The sequence below is a fragment of the Pinus tabuliformis genome, chromosome X (assembly GCF_031772625.1).
Source record: "Pinus tabuliformis cultivar Carrire ecotype Pingquan chromosome X, CPIR1, whole genome shotgun sequence".
Lineage (NCBI taxonomy): Eukaryota > Viridiplantae > Streptophyta > Pinopsida > Pinales > Pinaceae > Pinus > Pinus tabuliformis.
In genome coordinates, this window is record NC_142308.1 from 736821374 (window position 1) to 736836815 (window position 15442).

Below are 15442 nucleotides of genomic sequence, written 5' to 3' on the forward strand. Positions count from 1 at the left end.
ATGTGAAACTTAACCTATGGAAGGGTCTCGACCACATTGAGATATTGTAGTACCTCTCATCCTGCTGCAACAACCTATACTGTTGTTGGTGCCTGTTGTGGGTCTCTTACATGATGAAGATACGAAGAACCCATAGGTCAAATAGGTCCAATATCTTCATGTGTACAAATCAATAGTTTAATCTCGGATACATTAAAAATCACAAAAAATTGTAAAACTTAAAAATCCAAAAATGGTCAAAATGTTTTACCTATGGCACCCCATCACTCACCATCAGAAATCATGAGTGTCGGGACTCTACATAAATCCATCTATGCATTTGGATAGTCTTCTATCATAATGATTTTCATGCACAACCATATGAAGAAGACAGGTGTGAAGCTCATCTACGACAAACCTGCATGTCTAGACATGAGATCCACACATCTCCTCATTCGTGGGACTCTCGGATCTACAAGCTCGAGCGAAACATGTTATGACCTGAGAAATGGAATCCGCTCTAAGGAAAAATAAATCAAGATCAAACCATAACCAAAGTTCTTTAACCGTCCATATTTTTCCTTGGTCATTTGTTCTTTCATGCTTACTAGTACTCCCTCACTCCAGTTGAATATTGTTGGCTCTAAACACTCTAGAGCATACTGCATATGGGACTTATTCACCACATGTAGAGTTGCACTACTTGCTGATTTGGTGATGATAAAAAATATCATTCTTAAATGCAAATGAATCACATCCCTGATTTCGATTTTTCCATCCTTAGTCGGTCAGGATCTCAGTCGACAAGGTGCACTGAGGTAATCCTAAAATGTCTCTCCACCGCTCCTTGAACCAGATAAAGAGAGGGGGGAAGATTGCCTTGACAGAGGAGCCAAGAAGTATATATATTCCACCTATATTTCCAACATATGTGCACCAAGTTTGAATGCATTTTCTTGAACATCCCATGCACGGACAAGATACCTCAATAATTCCATTTGTTGCCTCATACCAAAAAGCTAGAAGAATTTTAAAAGTCCACAATCTCTCAAATCCTAGATTGTGGCATGATCATAAGTTGTAGTCAAATATTTTTCCTCATATTCCCTTTACCTCCCTATAAAATCCATTGTGTCCCAATAAACACCAGAAACATCATAACAAGAATTATTAGGACAAGTTTCATGCAAGAAACTAGAGAAATTTTGAGGCCAATAAGCAAAACAAAATTGTGAATTGCTCTCAACGCACCCCCCTAAAGGTAGACAGTGTGTTGTAACACTCCCTAGTGTAGTTCTCTCTTGTTCAATGCACCTTTTGACCATTTGTGGGTGCGTTGGAACGAGGGCGAGGAATTAGATACCTAGGGCCCTAAAAAACTGGAAAAATGTGCATGAAATCACAAAATGGAACCATGAAAGGAAAGAGGTAGGTTATAGCTCCTACCTAGAAGTGATGACACTCGAAATGATACACTGGATTGGTCACAATAAGCTAGAGAAGATTAGGAGAAAAAACACTCAGAACTCACTCTCCAAGAGGTAAAATGTGAAATGGTAAAAATGAGTTACCTTTTGCCTATTTTATGGTCATTTTCATCATTGTTTTATTAATATTTTTATGTTTTGACCTAAACGCAATTCAGTTTTATCATCAAACATGTATTTTTAATATTTTGGTGGTGTACTGAGCAAGTTGACAACTGTTTAACGGATTTGATGATGTCTGAATTGAAACAGGTCATTTTTACCAGAGAGCATACTTTTATCACTTTTTCATGCTCTGTAATCCTATAAAAAAGAAACACCATGGAGTCCTCTTTCAGCACTTTTCAGACTCCCAAAATATGAAAAGATTGTCCAGCAGTATTTTCAAACTTGTTAAAGTAAATGAAAATATGTCTATTTAGTATAAGTTTAACCTGATTCTGAACTAAGTTAGACTATTTACAAAAATGGAATACCTTAGTCAGACATGGTTAAGGGTTCTCCTGAGTATTGTTTTATGCCTTTTTGGACTCAAGACACTATCTACAAAAAGGAACTTTTGAGTTTTCTTTTTCGATTTCTTTTCAAACTCTCTAAACATGAAAAAGATGTCAAGTTAGACCTTCGTTGGACTCATAAAAACATCAAACAATGATGGAATCGTCGAACATGACATGACCAAACTACTCCTTCTCATGGTTCGTCAAAAATACTTAGAGGGATTCATCTGAAGGATGAACTTACAGATCAAGCATATGTTATCCCCCTCAAGCTTGTTAAAAAATAAAGAGGTATTGACCATAAATGGTTGGGGAAATTTGGAAAATTAGATACTATATCTATTAATGGCAATGATTCTCTCTTGAACACGACACTCTTCCACTTCATCTCTATGGTTGTTGGGATGGGAAATATTCTTGTCTTTTGGTTCATCACACCATTTCAAAGCCCTCACTTTCGGTTTTGGGTCAATGATACTAACTCCATTCAGTGTCTCCAATGTGTTCAAGAGAATTCAATCAGTTGATATCTTCTACGATACTCTTAAGCCTTCATTCCATGTATTTCGTTCCTAAACTAGTTTCACATCAATGTCATTTTGTCTCAAATCATGATACCTGTTTCGTGTCGTTGATGGGGGATACACCAAGGCCCTCCTGTGACGGGTCACTTCCTACCGACATCAATTCATTATCCAGGAAGTTGACTTAGAAACCCTTCCTTAAATACCTTGGGATTTGCATTCATCAATGGAAAGTTTCCTTGCTCTCCGTGACAAGTTTTCATCTTTGGCCTTCGACCAACAGATATTGTGTGGTGTTCTAATTTCACTCATTCATTCCTACCATATGTATTTTACAGCAATACCTTGAGATCCATTAACATCATCAATGGTTTCTCTCACGTTTGTTAATGACTTACATCATTGGCTAGTAATCAGATGGTGTCTACCATATTTGACTTCAACTCCTTTATTCACATGGTTACACTATGTTATGCAATCAGCTCACAAAATAGAAGAATGAGATAGATCAACAACTTCAAAAGTAGCCTCTTCGAGGGGGAAACCTCCTTTACATTACACAAATGAACATTTTTTGGATGATACAAATGACAAGACCTTCTTTCTATATATAGGAGTCTAAGGGGTCACAACATAATCAAAGCCGACATAACAATAATAATATAAGGGCATAATAATAACAATAGTGGGCTTCTATGGGGCACAATAATAACAATATGCGGATAAGATGGGCAATATAATAACAATAAGGAGCTACAATGACAATAATAATAAGGGAATACACTAGTATTATAGGGACCTAACTTGCCCCTCTCCTTCAAAAAAGTGTTTTCCTCAATGCTTGAGTAGTTTTGGATGGTTCTATATAATATTCTCATCCTCCCATGTGGAATCTTCAGTGGGTAAGTTCTTCCACTTGATGTGATACTCTGAAATTGATCGATTTCATAGTTGTTGAGCTCTTGTTTTAGTGAGTGCTTCAGGTTCAAATGTGATTTTTCCTTCCTCATCAAGTTCTGGAAATATTGTTTCTATTGGGAGCTTGTCATCTATAACCTTCTTTAAGAATGAAACATGGAAAACCGGCTGCACTCAAGAAGATGCAAGAAGTTCCAATTTGTATGCCATATTATTAATCTTTTAAAACACCTTGTATGGACCATAATACTTTGGTGATAATTTATTATCCTTCTTAGCTTGCTTGAGGGACATTTGTTTGTATGGTTATAGTCGTAGAAATACCCGGTCACCTACATCAAAACTTCTTTCATTGTGATATTGATTTCCCTGTTGTTTCATTATATTCTACATCAAATTCAGGTTATCCTTTAAGAGTTAGAGAATTTTTTTTTGATACTTAATGTGATCTTCCACTACTTGAACCTTAGACTTTTCTCTTAAATATGATGTGATAGATAGTGGATGATATCCATAAAGTGCCATAAATGGGGTCATTTTTGCTACAGTATGGAAGGAAGTGTTATACCACCATTCAGCCATAGGAAACCATTTGACTCATTATGTTTGTTTATCATATACAAAGCAACTAAGATATCCTTCCAAACATGTTTTCACTATCTCAGCTTTCCCATTAGATTGAGGGTGATAAGATGAGCTATGAGTTAACTGAGTACCCAGACAAGAAAATAATTTTGTCCAAAAATTTCCACTGGAAATAGGATCTCTATCGCTTATAATAATCTTTGGGTTTCCATGTAGCTTTTCAATTGTTGCCATAAATGGAGTATCAACTGTACTGGCTTTAAATGGATGAGATAATGCACAAAAGTGTGCATACTTGGTAATTCTATCAACTACCACCATAATGACACTCTTTCCTTTAGACATTGGTAAACCTGTGATAAAATCCCTTGAAACCTCCTCCCAACGTTGACTTGGAATGGATAAAGGTTGTAATAGACCTAGGGTATTAATTGTCTCAACTTTATTTTGTTGGCAAACCAAACATTCTTCTGCAAACTATTGAATATCGTATTCAAGGCCATCCCAAAAAAATTCCTTCTTAACCCTTTGGTAAGTTTTTAAAAATCTTGAATGCCTTCCTAAGGGACAGGTGTGAAATTCCAAAATAATATTTTGTTTGAGTTGGGAATTCTTACAGAGGTATAAGCGATCTTTGAATCATAACGAATCATTTTTCCCGCTAAATGTATTAGATGTACTGGGATCTTGTTGCAACTTTTGAATGAGTTCCCACACTTCTTCATCACTCTTCCATTCATCCCTTACTTTGTTTAGCCAATCTAGCTGGATATATAAATGGCACAAATCAATACTTCCACATCCTCATCCTTTCTTGAGAGTGCATCTATAACAACATTTTGCTTCCCATTTTTGTAGATGATTTCAAAGTCATAACCCAACACTTTGTGACCCATTTTTTATGCTCTTCTAAAGATAATTTTTGTCCTAAAAAGTATTTAAGACTATCATGATCCACTTTTACCTTGAAGTGTCTTCCCATTAGGTAAGGCTACCATTTGTTAAGTGCGTGTAGTATTGCCAACATTTCCTTCTCATAAATAGTTTTGTGTAAATACTTCCCTTTGATTGGATGACTTTCAAAAGAAATCGATATTTCTTCTTGTATTAAAACAACACTAATTCCATTTCCTGAGGTATCACATTCCACAATAAAGGTTTTTGTGAAGTCTAGAATAGCTAAGACCAGTGCTTGGCATATTGCCTCTTTAAGATGTTCAAAGGCTTTCATTGCTTCTGGAGTCTAAGAAAATGCATATTTCTTCAATAATGTTGTTAGAGGTGATGTTATTCTCCCATAATTATTAAAAAACTTGTGATAATACCCTGTCAACCTGAGAAATCCTCGCAGATGCTTTATGGATGTGGGGATTCTCCATTTCTTAATGGCTTTAATTTTGCTAAGGTCTACCTTAACACCTTAATGATATACAATATGACCCAAATATTCCACCTCTTGTACTCGAAAGAAACATTTGGAGGAATTTTCATATAATTGTTTCTCCTCCAATACTTTGAGCACTCTATCAACATGTTGAACAAGATCCTTCCAAGACTTGTTGTATATTAGTATATCATCAAAAAATACTAAGACAAATTTTCTAAGCAAGGGTTTGAAAATGGAATTCATCAAACCTTGAAATGTAGAAGGTGCATTGGTAAGGCCAAAAGGCATGACCAAAAATTCATAATGACCCTCATGAGTTGTAACTTTTGTTTTTGGAATATCTTTAGTCTTCATTTTGATTTGATGATATCCTGAGCGAAGGTCCAACTTGATGAAGTAAATTTCTCCGTGCATCCAATAATTCATCAATGGCAGAAATGAGAAATTTATCTTTAATAGTAATCTTGTTGAGGTTCATATAATCCAGACACATGCGCCAATATCCATCCTTGTTGTGCACCAATATTACTGGAGTAGAGAAAGAACTTTGACTAAGTTAAATGATACCAGCCTCTAGCATTTCTACAACCATACGTTCAATTTCACTCTTTTGGGAATATGGATATCTGTAAGGCCTGATGTTTAGAGGAACACTTCCTTGAATCAAATGAACAACATGATCATGATCACGAATAGGTGGGAAGAATTTGGGACTCTCAAATACCTTAGAATGATTGTCCAATACTTTTTTGGAGATCTTGAGAAATAGATGATTTCAATGTGGGAACCTCTAGCAAACATAATTGTACAATTACGCCACATTTTTCTTTCTTTAGAATATTTGTCATGTTGTTAGATATGATTATATTTCATGGTTTCCCTGTGATACCCCTTAAGTCAAATTCCTTTCCTTTTGAAAAAAAATCAAGAAAATTTCTTGAAAATTAAAAGCTATCGTACCCAAATATTGTAGCCATTGGACTCCTAGTACAACATCAGCACCACCCATTGGAATTGAAAACATTGGACTATTCAACACATATTCTCCCATGGATAACTTGATATTACGGCACTTTCCAAAGTAGTTTATGGTTCCTCCATTTGCAACCATCACTTGAGACTTCGGTGTTGGATATAGGAAGCAAATCCATTCCTTTGCTATCTTACAATGAATAAAATTATGGGTACTGCTTGAATCAATCAACACTATTAGCTTTTTCTTCTTGATATGTCCTTCTATCTTGATAGTTTGAGGAGTGGTAATTCTGGCCAATGCATTATAAGATATAGTTGAATTCATTTCTTCTTTCTCTAAGGTTTGTTACTGGTGTGTATCCTCTTCTTTTGATGTTTCTTGCTCCTTTTCTTCTTCCTCTTCACAATCTATGTAAAATAATTTCTTCTCAACGCACTTATGACCTTTAGTGTATTTTCTATCACAACTGTAACAAATCCATTTTTCTCTTTTTTCTTCCAATTTTTGTGGTGTCAACCTTGTAGGTTATGGAAGGCTAGGGGCAACAACATTTACATATTTATAGTTGTGATTGGTAGGCTTCCTTGTTGCCATAATTTTGCTTTCAATTTTTCTTGCCAACCTGAATGCCTTCTCCAATTAATCAAGTTCCCAAAGGAGAACTTCATGTTGGATGTTATCCTTTAAATTCCCTATGAACACATCAATCCTATGCTCCTCTAGAATATCTTTTACCCTTATATTCAATTTTTTGAAGTCCCCAATGTGCTCCACCATTGAACCCTTTTGTTTTAGATTTATCAACTGGCTAAAAAAGGTGTTTCTTTCTGTATCCTCATAATATGCTATCATTTCTTCCATAAAAATTGCCCAAGTGACAGTTGTTTTATGAGAGAAAATCCATCGATACCATACAAACTGATTGGGTTCCAAATATAAAGTCGCAATGCATACCTTTTGTGTGTTTTGCACAATATGGAGATCAAAATATTGCTCCATTTGTAGTATACATGTTACGGGATCCTTTCCATCAAACTTCATCATATCGATATTTGGAACATGTTGGGTCTTCAATCCAACATTAGAGTCTATGAAATCATGACTAACATTTATTTTGTTCTCATCATGAGTTTCCTCTACTACCTCTTCGTCATTTGGAAGAATTTCTTGTAGCAACTTTGCCAAACCTCGTTTCAAACCTTCCATTTCTTTCTTCAAACCTTCAATGTTTACTTCTAAACCATCCATATTAGCTTCGACACCGTCCATCTTATCTTCCAAGAAATTCATCTTAGCTTCCACACCTTTCTTTAAACCATCCATCTTAGCTTCTGTTGCTTTTTGTGAGAGTGAAATTTGTTTCACTTGGTCTCATAATTTTGATATATCATGTTGCATTTCTTCCTCTTCTTCATGAGTCATGCTAGACATTTTAGGTTGCTTACTAGGTGTTTCCATTTTCTTTCTTCAGGGCGTCAATTAATGATAGATATTCTTCACTGTTCGCTTTGAAACACTTCAAACAAATTTTTCAAACCAAACTTATGCAAAAAAATTAAAAAGACTACACACCTTTTTTATGTCTTTGTAGGATTTCGATATTGAATCTATTGTATATCTGTAATTTCGAATCTCCAAGGTCTGAAATTTCATCCTGTGATAGCCCTCTATGTCCTCTTTACAACCCCATAAGTTTGATCTAGATTGGATTCTCCAAGAAAGAGTTATGTCAAATCTCCCATAATTACCTGATTATAGACTGGTTCAATAGAGTGAACTTGTACGAAGTGCCATGTGTCACTGTTTCGACCTTCAGACATGTTTGAGATCGAATTCAGGAGCCTGCAAAACCCTAACTTCCTCAGTTCATATCTCCGCAAATATAGTGATACAAGATCTTAAATTCAGTTCTAAGTTTCATCATGATTTCAACTCAAATGGGTTTTAATTTCAGCTTCTGACCTTTAGTGTATTTTCTATCACAACTGTAACAAATCCATTTTTCTCTTTTTTCTTCCAATTTTTGTGGTGTCAACCTTGTAGGTTATGGAAGGCTAGGGGCAACAACATTTACATATTTATAGTTGTGATTGGTAGGCTTCCTTGTTGCCATAATTTTGCTTTCAATTTTTCTTGCCAACCTGAATGCCTTCTCCAATTAATCAAGTTCCCAAAGGAGAACTTCATGTTGGATGTTATCCTTTAAATTCCCTATGAACACATCAATCCTATGCTCCTCTAGAATATCTTTTACCCTTATATTCAATCTTTTGAAGTCCTCAATGTGCTCCACCATTGAACCCTTTTGTTTTAGATTTATCAACTGGCTAAAAAAGGTGTTTCTTTCTGTATCCTCATAATATGCTATCATTTCTTCCATAAAAATTGCCCAAGTGACAGTTGTTTTATGAGAGAAAATCCATCGATACCATACAAACTGATTGGGTTCCAAATATAAAGTCGCAATGCATACCTTTTGTGTGTTTTGCACAATATGGAGATCAAAATATTGCTCCATCTGTAGTATACATGTTATGGGATCCTTTCCATCAAACTTCCTCATATCGATATTTGGAACATGTTGGGTCTTCAATCCAACATTAGAGTCTATGAAATCATGACTAACATTTATTTTGTTCTCATCATGAGTTTCCTCTACTACCTCTTCGTCATTTGGAAGAATTTCTTGTAGCAACTTTGCCAAACCTCGTTTCAAACCTTCCATTTCTTTCTTCAAACCTTCAATGTTTACTTCTAAACCATCCATATTAGCTTCGACACCATCCATCTTATCTTCCAAGAAATTCATCTTAGCTTCCACACCTTTCTTTAAACCATCCATCTTAGCTTCTGTTGCTTTTTGTGAGAGTGAAATTTGTTTCACTTGGTCTCATAATTTTGATATATCATGTTGCATTTCTTCCTCTTCTTCATGAGTCATGCTAGAGATTTTAGGTTGCTTACTAGGTGTTTCCATTTTCTTTCTTCAGGGCGTCAATTAATGATAGATATTCTTCATTGTTCGCTTTGAAACACTTCAAACAAATTTTTCAAACCAAACTTATGCAAAAAAATTAAAAAGACTACACACCTTTTTTTTGTCTTTGTAGGATTTCGATATTGAATCTATTGTATATCTGTAATTTCGAATCTCCAAGGTCTGAAATTTCATCCTGTGATAGCCCTCTATGTCCTCTTTACAACCCCATAAGTTTGATCTAGATTGGATTCTCCAAGAAAGAGTTATGTCAAATCTCCCATAATTACCTGATTATAGACTGGTTCAATAGAGTGAACTTGTACGAAGTGCCATGTGTCACTGTTTCGACCTTCAGACATGTTTGAGATCGAATTCAGGAGCCTGCAAAACCCTAACTTCCTCAGTTCATATCTCCGCAAATATAGTGATACAAGATCTTAAATTCAGTTCTAAGTTTCATCATGATTTCAACTCAAATGGGTTTTAATTTCAGCTTCTGAAGCTTCATATAAAAAACGTTATAGTGAAAATTCCACAATGAGTTGTTTGAAGCAACAAAACCCTAGAATCAAGAGCTCTAATACCAATTGTTATGAAATCAACTCGGAAATAGAAGAATGAGATAGATCAACAACTTCAAAATTAGCCTCTTCGAGGGGGAAACCTCCTTTACATTACACAAATGAATAATTCTTGGATGATACAAATGACAAGACCTCCTTTCTATATATAGGAGTCTAAGGGGTCACAATATAATCAGAGCTAACATAACAATAATAATGTAAGGGCAAAACAATAACAATAGTGGGCTTCTATGGAGCACAATAATAACAATATGGGGACAACATGGGCACAACAATAATAATAAGGGGCTACAATGACAATAATAGTAAGGGATATAATAGTATTATAGGGACCTAACAGACTCGTACATTGGAGAATTGAGTGAATGAGATAGAAAACCCTGGATTAGTTCCATCCATCTGGGCTACAATTTCAGGATCAATGCAATATTATAAAGCATGATGGTTATGATCATTCAGACAGACACCCATCATGGTTCCATGCTTCATCATCAGTGGACACGACTTCTTGATCATTGTATATGTAATGTTAGCTTATGTGTTGAGCATGGGTATGCCTCCCTTAGGAAAAATATCATGATGTAATGTATTGTAACAAATGATGATATCAACCAATTGTTCTTGACCTGGACTTATCACAAGGTAAATCACTTCAGTCATCAGCTGTCATTTCTAACTTTATGCTTTAGGGGGAAATCTGTTATAGGCTATTTTGTAGCATCTGGTCAATAGGCCTACAAACTAAATCAATCAACATCCATGAACACCTTGTCATCATCCCTCCATAAATCCCTAAGCATGAATCTCCTAAATCCTTGATTTTTTGGTTCTAAATGCTTCATTTCAGTTCTTTTAAGGCCCATTGCACCTTGGCCCTTTAGGGACTTGCGTTTAGCAGCAAGTTGCTAAATTTTGTACCAATGCTAATCAATAGTAGGTTGTCCCTTGTTGGGGGTGAGCTAATTCTAAAAATTCGAGAAAAATAAAAAGAATCCTGAAGTTTCCTCTTCCATAAGCTTCTAAGAGTTGTTTCAACCATTCACCTTGGATAAGAAATTTGAATCCTATCTAATCCTACCTTGGAAATTTCACCTCTTATCCCTTGAGCTCATCCTCCCATGAAGAGTGGATATAAAACCTATATTGGTAAATGGATATGAATTCTTAAACTACCACACTCTCCTATAAATCTACAACCATCTACAACGTCAGGGTTGGCTTTTGGAGACTAATCATACCCTCATGTTGCTATTTTGAACCTAAGAGAGTTATCATCTTCATGCATTAAGGTGACATTGAGGTGTGCTTTGTGACAAGGAAGGATAAGTCAAATTGGGGATATCTCTACAAGATCAGCTTCCATTTTTTGTTGTAAACTCTCTCCTTTTCATATTAATACAAAGAGTATATTGTTTTCCTATATGTGTTATGTTATGTGTACATTCGTATATTTCAATACTATGTTGATCCATTGAATAGAGTGATTGGATAAAGCTACATAGATGTCATAAATATTTGGCTTGCCTTGATTGTATGTACAGGTTCTAATTATAGCAATCAGATTCACAATTAGAGCTTACAAGTCGAGTGGAGAGAAGAGCTTGTGACGGATTCCATGTAAGCATCTTTCCATTCTCCAATTTCTCTAAGGGGAATTTTATATTCTTTGTTTTTTGTTGTTCTAAACCATTTCACTAGGTCTAGGGATGATACTTATGTCCACATTTGTAAATTCTACATAACAGTCCCCCAACTCAATGTGCATATGATGATCTTTCTCCTCCAAATCACTAAACGAATCTTTTCACCCTGTCATATCGAACAAAGCACCAAAGTCCAAGTACCACACACTCCCCATCACTGTTTTGGTCATGCATGTGATAAGGGTGAATTTAAGCTCAAACTGTGAAAATAGCTTCACGTAGTCCTCCTCCTAAGGTCTTCTTTCTTGAATTTTTGTGTGGACACTTCGTGGCATAGTGCCTGAATTCATGACAATCAAAGCATTTAATTTTGGACAAATATTTCTTCTTTCCCCCTTGGTTGGATTCTAGTTGGTTTGAGATTTCTTCCCTTTTCCCTTCTTTCCATTTCCAACTAATGCAAAGCTTTCTTCATCCTCCCCCTTCGATGAAGTTCCATCTTTGGCATTCCGCCTTGTTTCCTCATGTACCAAATCAGAACATAAGTGTTCCCAATTTAGTATTTTGTTCCTCCCGTTCACCGAATCTTGGTAGTTATTCCAGCTCTTGGGAAGGCATAGAAGGGTTAGGCTTACCAAGTCATCATCTCAAATAGTAGCACCAACTCCTCCAATCTCATCACTAACTTGTGTGAACCTGCTTGGATACTGTTGGATAGTGTCATTCTTCTGCATCTTGATATTTCGAAGTTTATCCTTGAGCGCTAGTTTCCTATGGTCATTGTTACTTTGTAATAGATATGTCAGTGCTTGCCACATTGCATAAGGAGTTTCTTTCCCATGGATATTTGTGACAATGTGGTCACACACTCCCTCCAAGATTATTATCCTCACCTTGGCTACATCTTTCTTCCATTGGGCGAGGTTCTGCACATCAGATTTCGCTAGTTTTGCAACATCTTTCTTGATGTATTCTAGCAATTTGTTGTCATCCAACACCACCTCCAAGTGATCCTTCCATGCAATGAAATTAGATCTGCCTTCAAAGGCATACTCTATTCTCAACCTATTGAATGTCATCTTCCCATCTCTGAAAAGATCCTAGTTCACTGAACTGCAAATTCGAACCTCTTGATAAACAACTTTGAAATTGTTGTTCTAATGTTAATCCTTCTCTGATACCATGTTCTAATGGCAGCTACATGCATTCTCGACAAGGAGTGAGTGAGTGATGTCGTCTTATTGTTGGTGTACATGCACTTAGACTAGCTGTGTTGGTGTACATGCACCTAGATTAGCTCCAGTTAACTTATTGCTTGCATGTGGCACATGTACACATTAACATAAAGATAAAGCATACTTAGCTTTAGTTAGCTTTAGTTATTGCATGTACAACTAAGCTTAACTTAGTTGCTTTTATGTATTTATTCTAAAACTAATATTGTAGAATCAATTTTCATTCTTTTCTTAATTCTTGCTCGCTTCCTTCCTTCTCTTGCAAGCTTGTTTATTGTTTTGCAGATCTAGATCTGTGTATCTCAAAAATCTTACATGGTATCAGAGCACAGGGATTTGTAATCAGTGCACAAGCAATTTTATTTGCAGGTTCAGAAGATTGAAGCAACAACAAAGAATGGAGTCTAAATTGGAGTTTCCACAATAGGCAATTCCCACTCCATATAATTATTTCGAATGGAAGCCAAAGATTCAACTTCATCTCAGAAGTAGAGTCTTATTTCGAATAACCATGGAAACAGAAGTTGAACCAACATCTGCAATGGAGAAAACAAGATATTTCAATCGCATGGACGAGGCCTTCGGCATCCTATGTTTATCTATTTCTCCGGAACTGCTATTTCATGTTGTATCATGTTCAACTCCAAATGAAGTATGGAAAATTTTGGAAGGATTGTTTGGAAAACAGGATGAAATGCAAGGTCGCATTCTCGAAAATGAGTTAAACTCATTAGATCCGAGAAACTTTGAGAACATTCAAGATTTTTTCACAAGGTATAAAGCCTTGTTGGTTCAGCTGAAAGGATGCAGGATCGACAAATCCAACCAAGAAAATCAGTTGATTCTTTCCATTTTATCAAAACTTGGTCCAGAGTATGCAGTATTCGTCTCTACATTCCACACAGTCAGATCTGCAACTGGTGCAGCTTGGAAGATGCCCTCACTGGATTCTTTTATTCAGTCTTTGATGCATGAGCAAGATAAGCTCATCAAAATGGGCACACTTAAAAATTCCAAAGCGCGTGCACTTACTGTGCATGCAAAAGGAAAGGCAAATTCCAAAGACCATCAGAAAGGAAAAGGGAAGAAGGATCCTGATCCAAGAAAGGGAGGACATCCCAAACCCCCTGATGGATCATCTAGCTCAAAGGAAAGGAAAGGAACGAAAGGGCAATCAATGTGCAATTATTGCCACCGTGGTTTTCATCCTGAATCTGCATGCATGAAGAAGACTATAGATGTTATGGCGCAGACACTCCAGCAGCACAATCTTGGAGACCACATTCCTGAGAATGCTAAGAAGAAGTCTGGAGAAAAAGCACCAGATCCAAGAGGTAACGGGCATGCTCTGATTGCTCTTCATTCTGCACCACAAGAATGGATCATCGATTCAGGAGCTTCACATCATATGGCTTATTCAAAGGAATCCTTTTCTTCTCTACATGCATACTCAGGTCCTCCCATTCTCATGGGGGATAATTCTGCAGTTGCAGCAACTGGACAAGGAAGAGTGCAATTCGAAGATGGAAGTTTTGAAAATTTCTTGCATATTCCAAGGTTTTCTGTGAATCTTCTCTCAGTGTATCAGATGACACACACAGGCAATGGAAGGAAAGTGGAATTTACCCCAGATTCCGTGAGCATTTATGACATGCAAACCAATTTGAAGATTGCATCTGGAAAGGTAAATGATCAATCTCGTCTGTATACATTTTCTGATTTTGTTCCTCAATCAGATTCTATTTTGCTACTTACGCATGCAAATGAAGAAAGTAGGATTTGGCACGAGAGATTTGGGCACTTGAATTTCAGATATATGCAACTGCTTAGTAAGCAAGGGATGGTCAAAGGATTGCCAACCATTGAATTTTCAGATGGTGTTTGTAATGGATGTGCTCTTGGAAAGCATCCACAAGAAAAATTCGAGAAGGGGCATGCATGGAGAGCCTCTTCACCTTTGGAACTTGTACACAGTGATCTCATGGGTCCATTTCCGGTGCTTTCAATGAGCAAAGCAAGATATGTGTTGTCATTTATAGATGATTACACGAGATTCACTTGGGTTTACTTCTTGAAACTCAAGTCTGAAGTTTTTCAACATCTAAAGATTTTCAAAGCGCATGCGGAAAATCAGTCTAGAAAACGCATCAAAATACTCCGCATAGATAATGGGACAGAATATGTCAACAAAGATATCAAGAATCTTTGTGATGAAGCAGACATACAGTTGCAGCATACAGTTCCTTACACTCCACAGCAAAATGGCGTGACTGAAAGGAAAAATCGATCTTTGAAAGAGATGTCTAATTGCATGTTGCATGCAAGATCTCTTCCGTCGAACTTGTGGGCCGAAGCTATTAATTGTGCCTCATGCATCCAAAACAGATCTCCTCATAAATCTGTTACTGGAAAAACACCTTTTGAGGCTTGGACTGGCATGCAACCTGAAGTTAGTCATTTCCGCATTTTTAGATCTCGAGCATGGGCCCGCATTCCTCTAGAGAAGAGAAAGGCTTTGGAGCCTCAAAGCAAAGCATGCATGTTTGTTGGATATTCTGATGAAGTCAAAGCGTACAGATTGCTTGATATCCACACTGAAGAGCTCTTTATTGAAAGGAGTGTAAAGTTTGACGAAGATATTTCG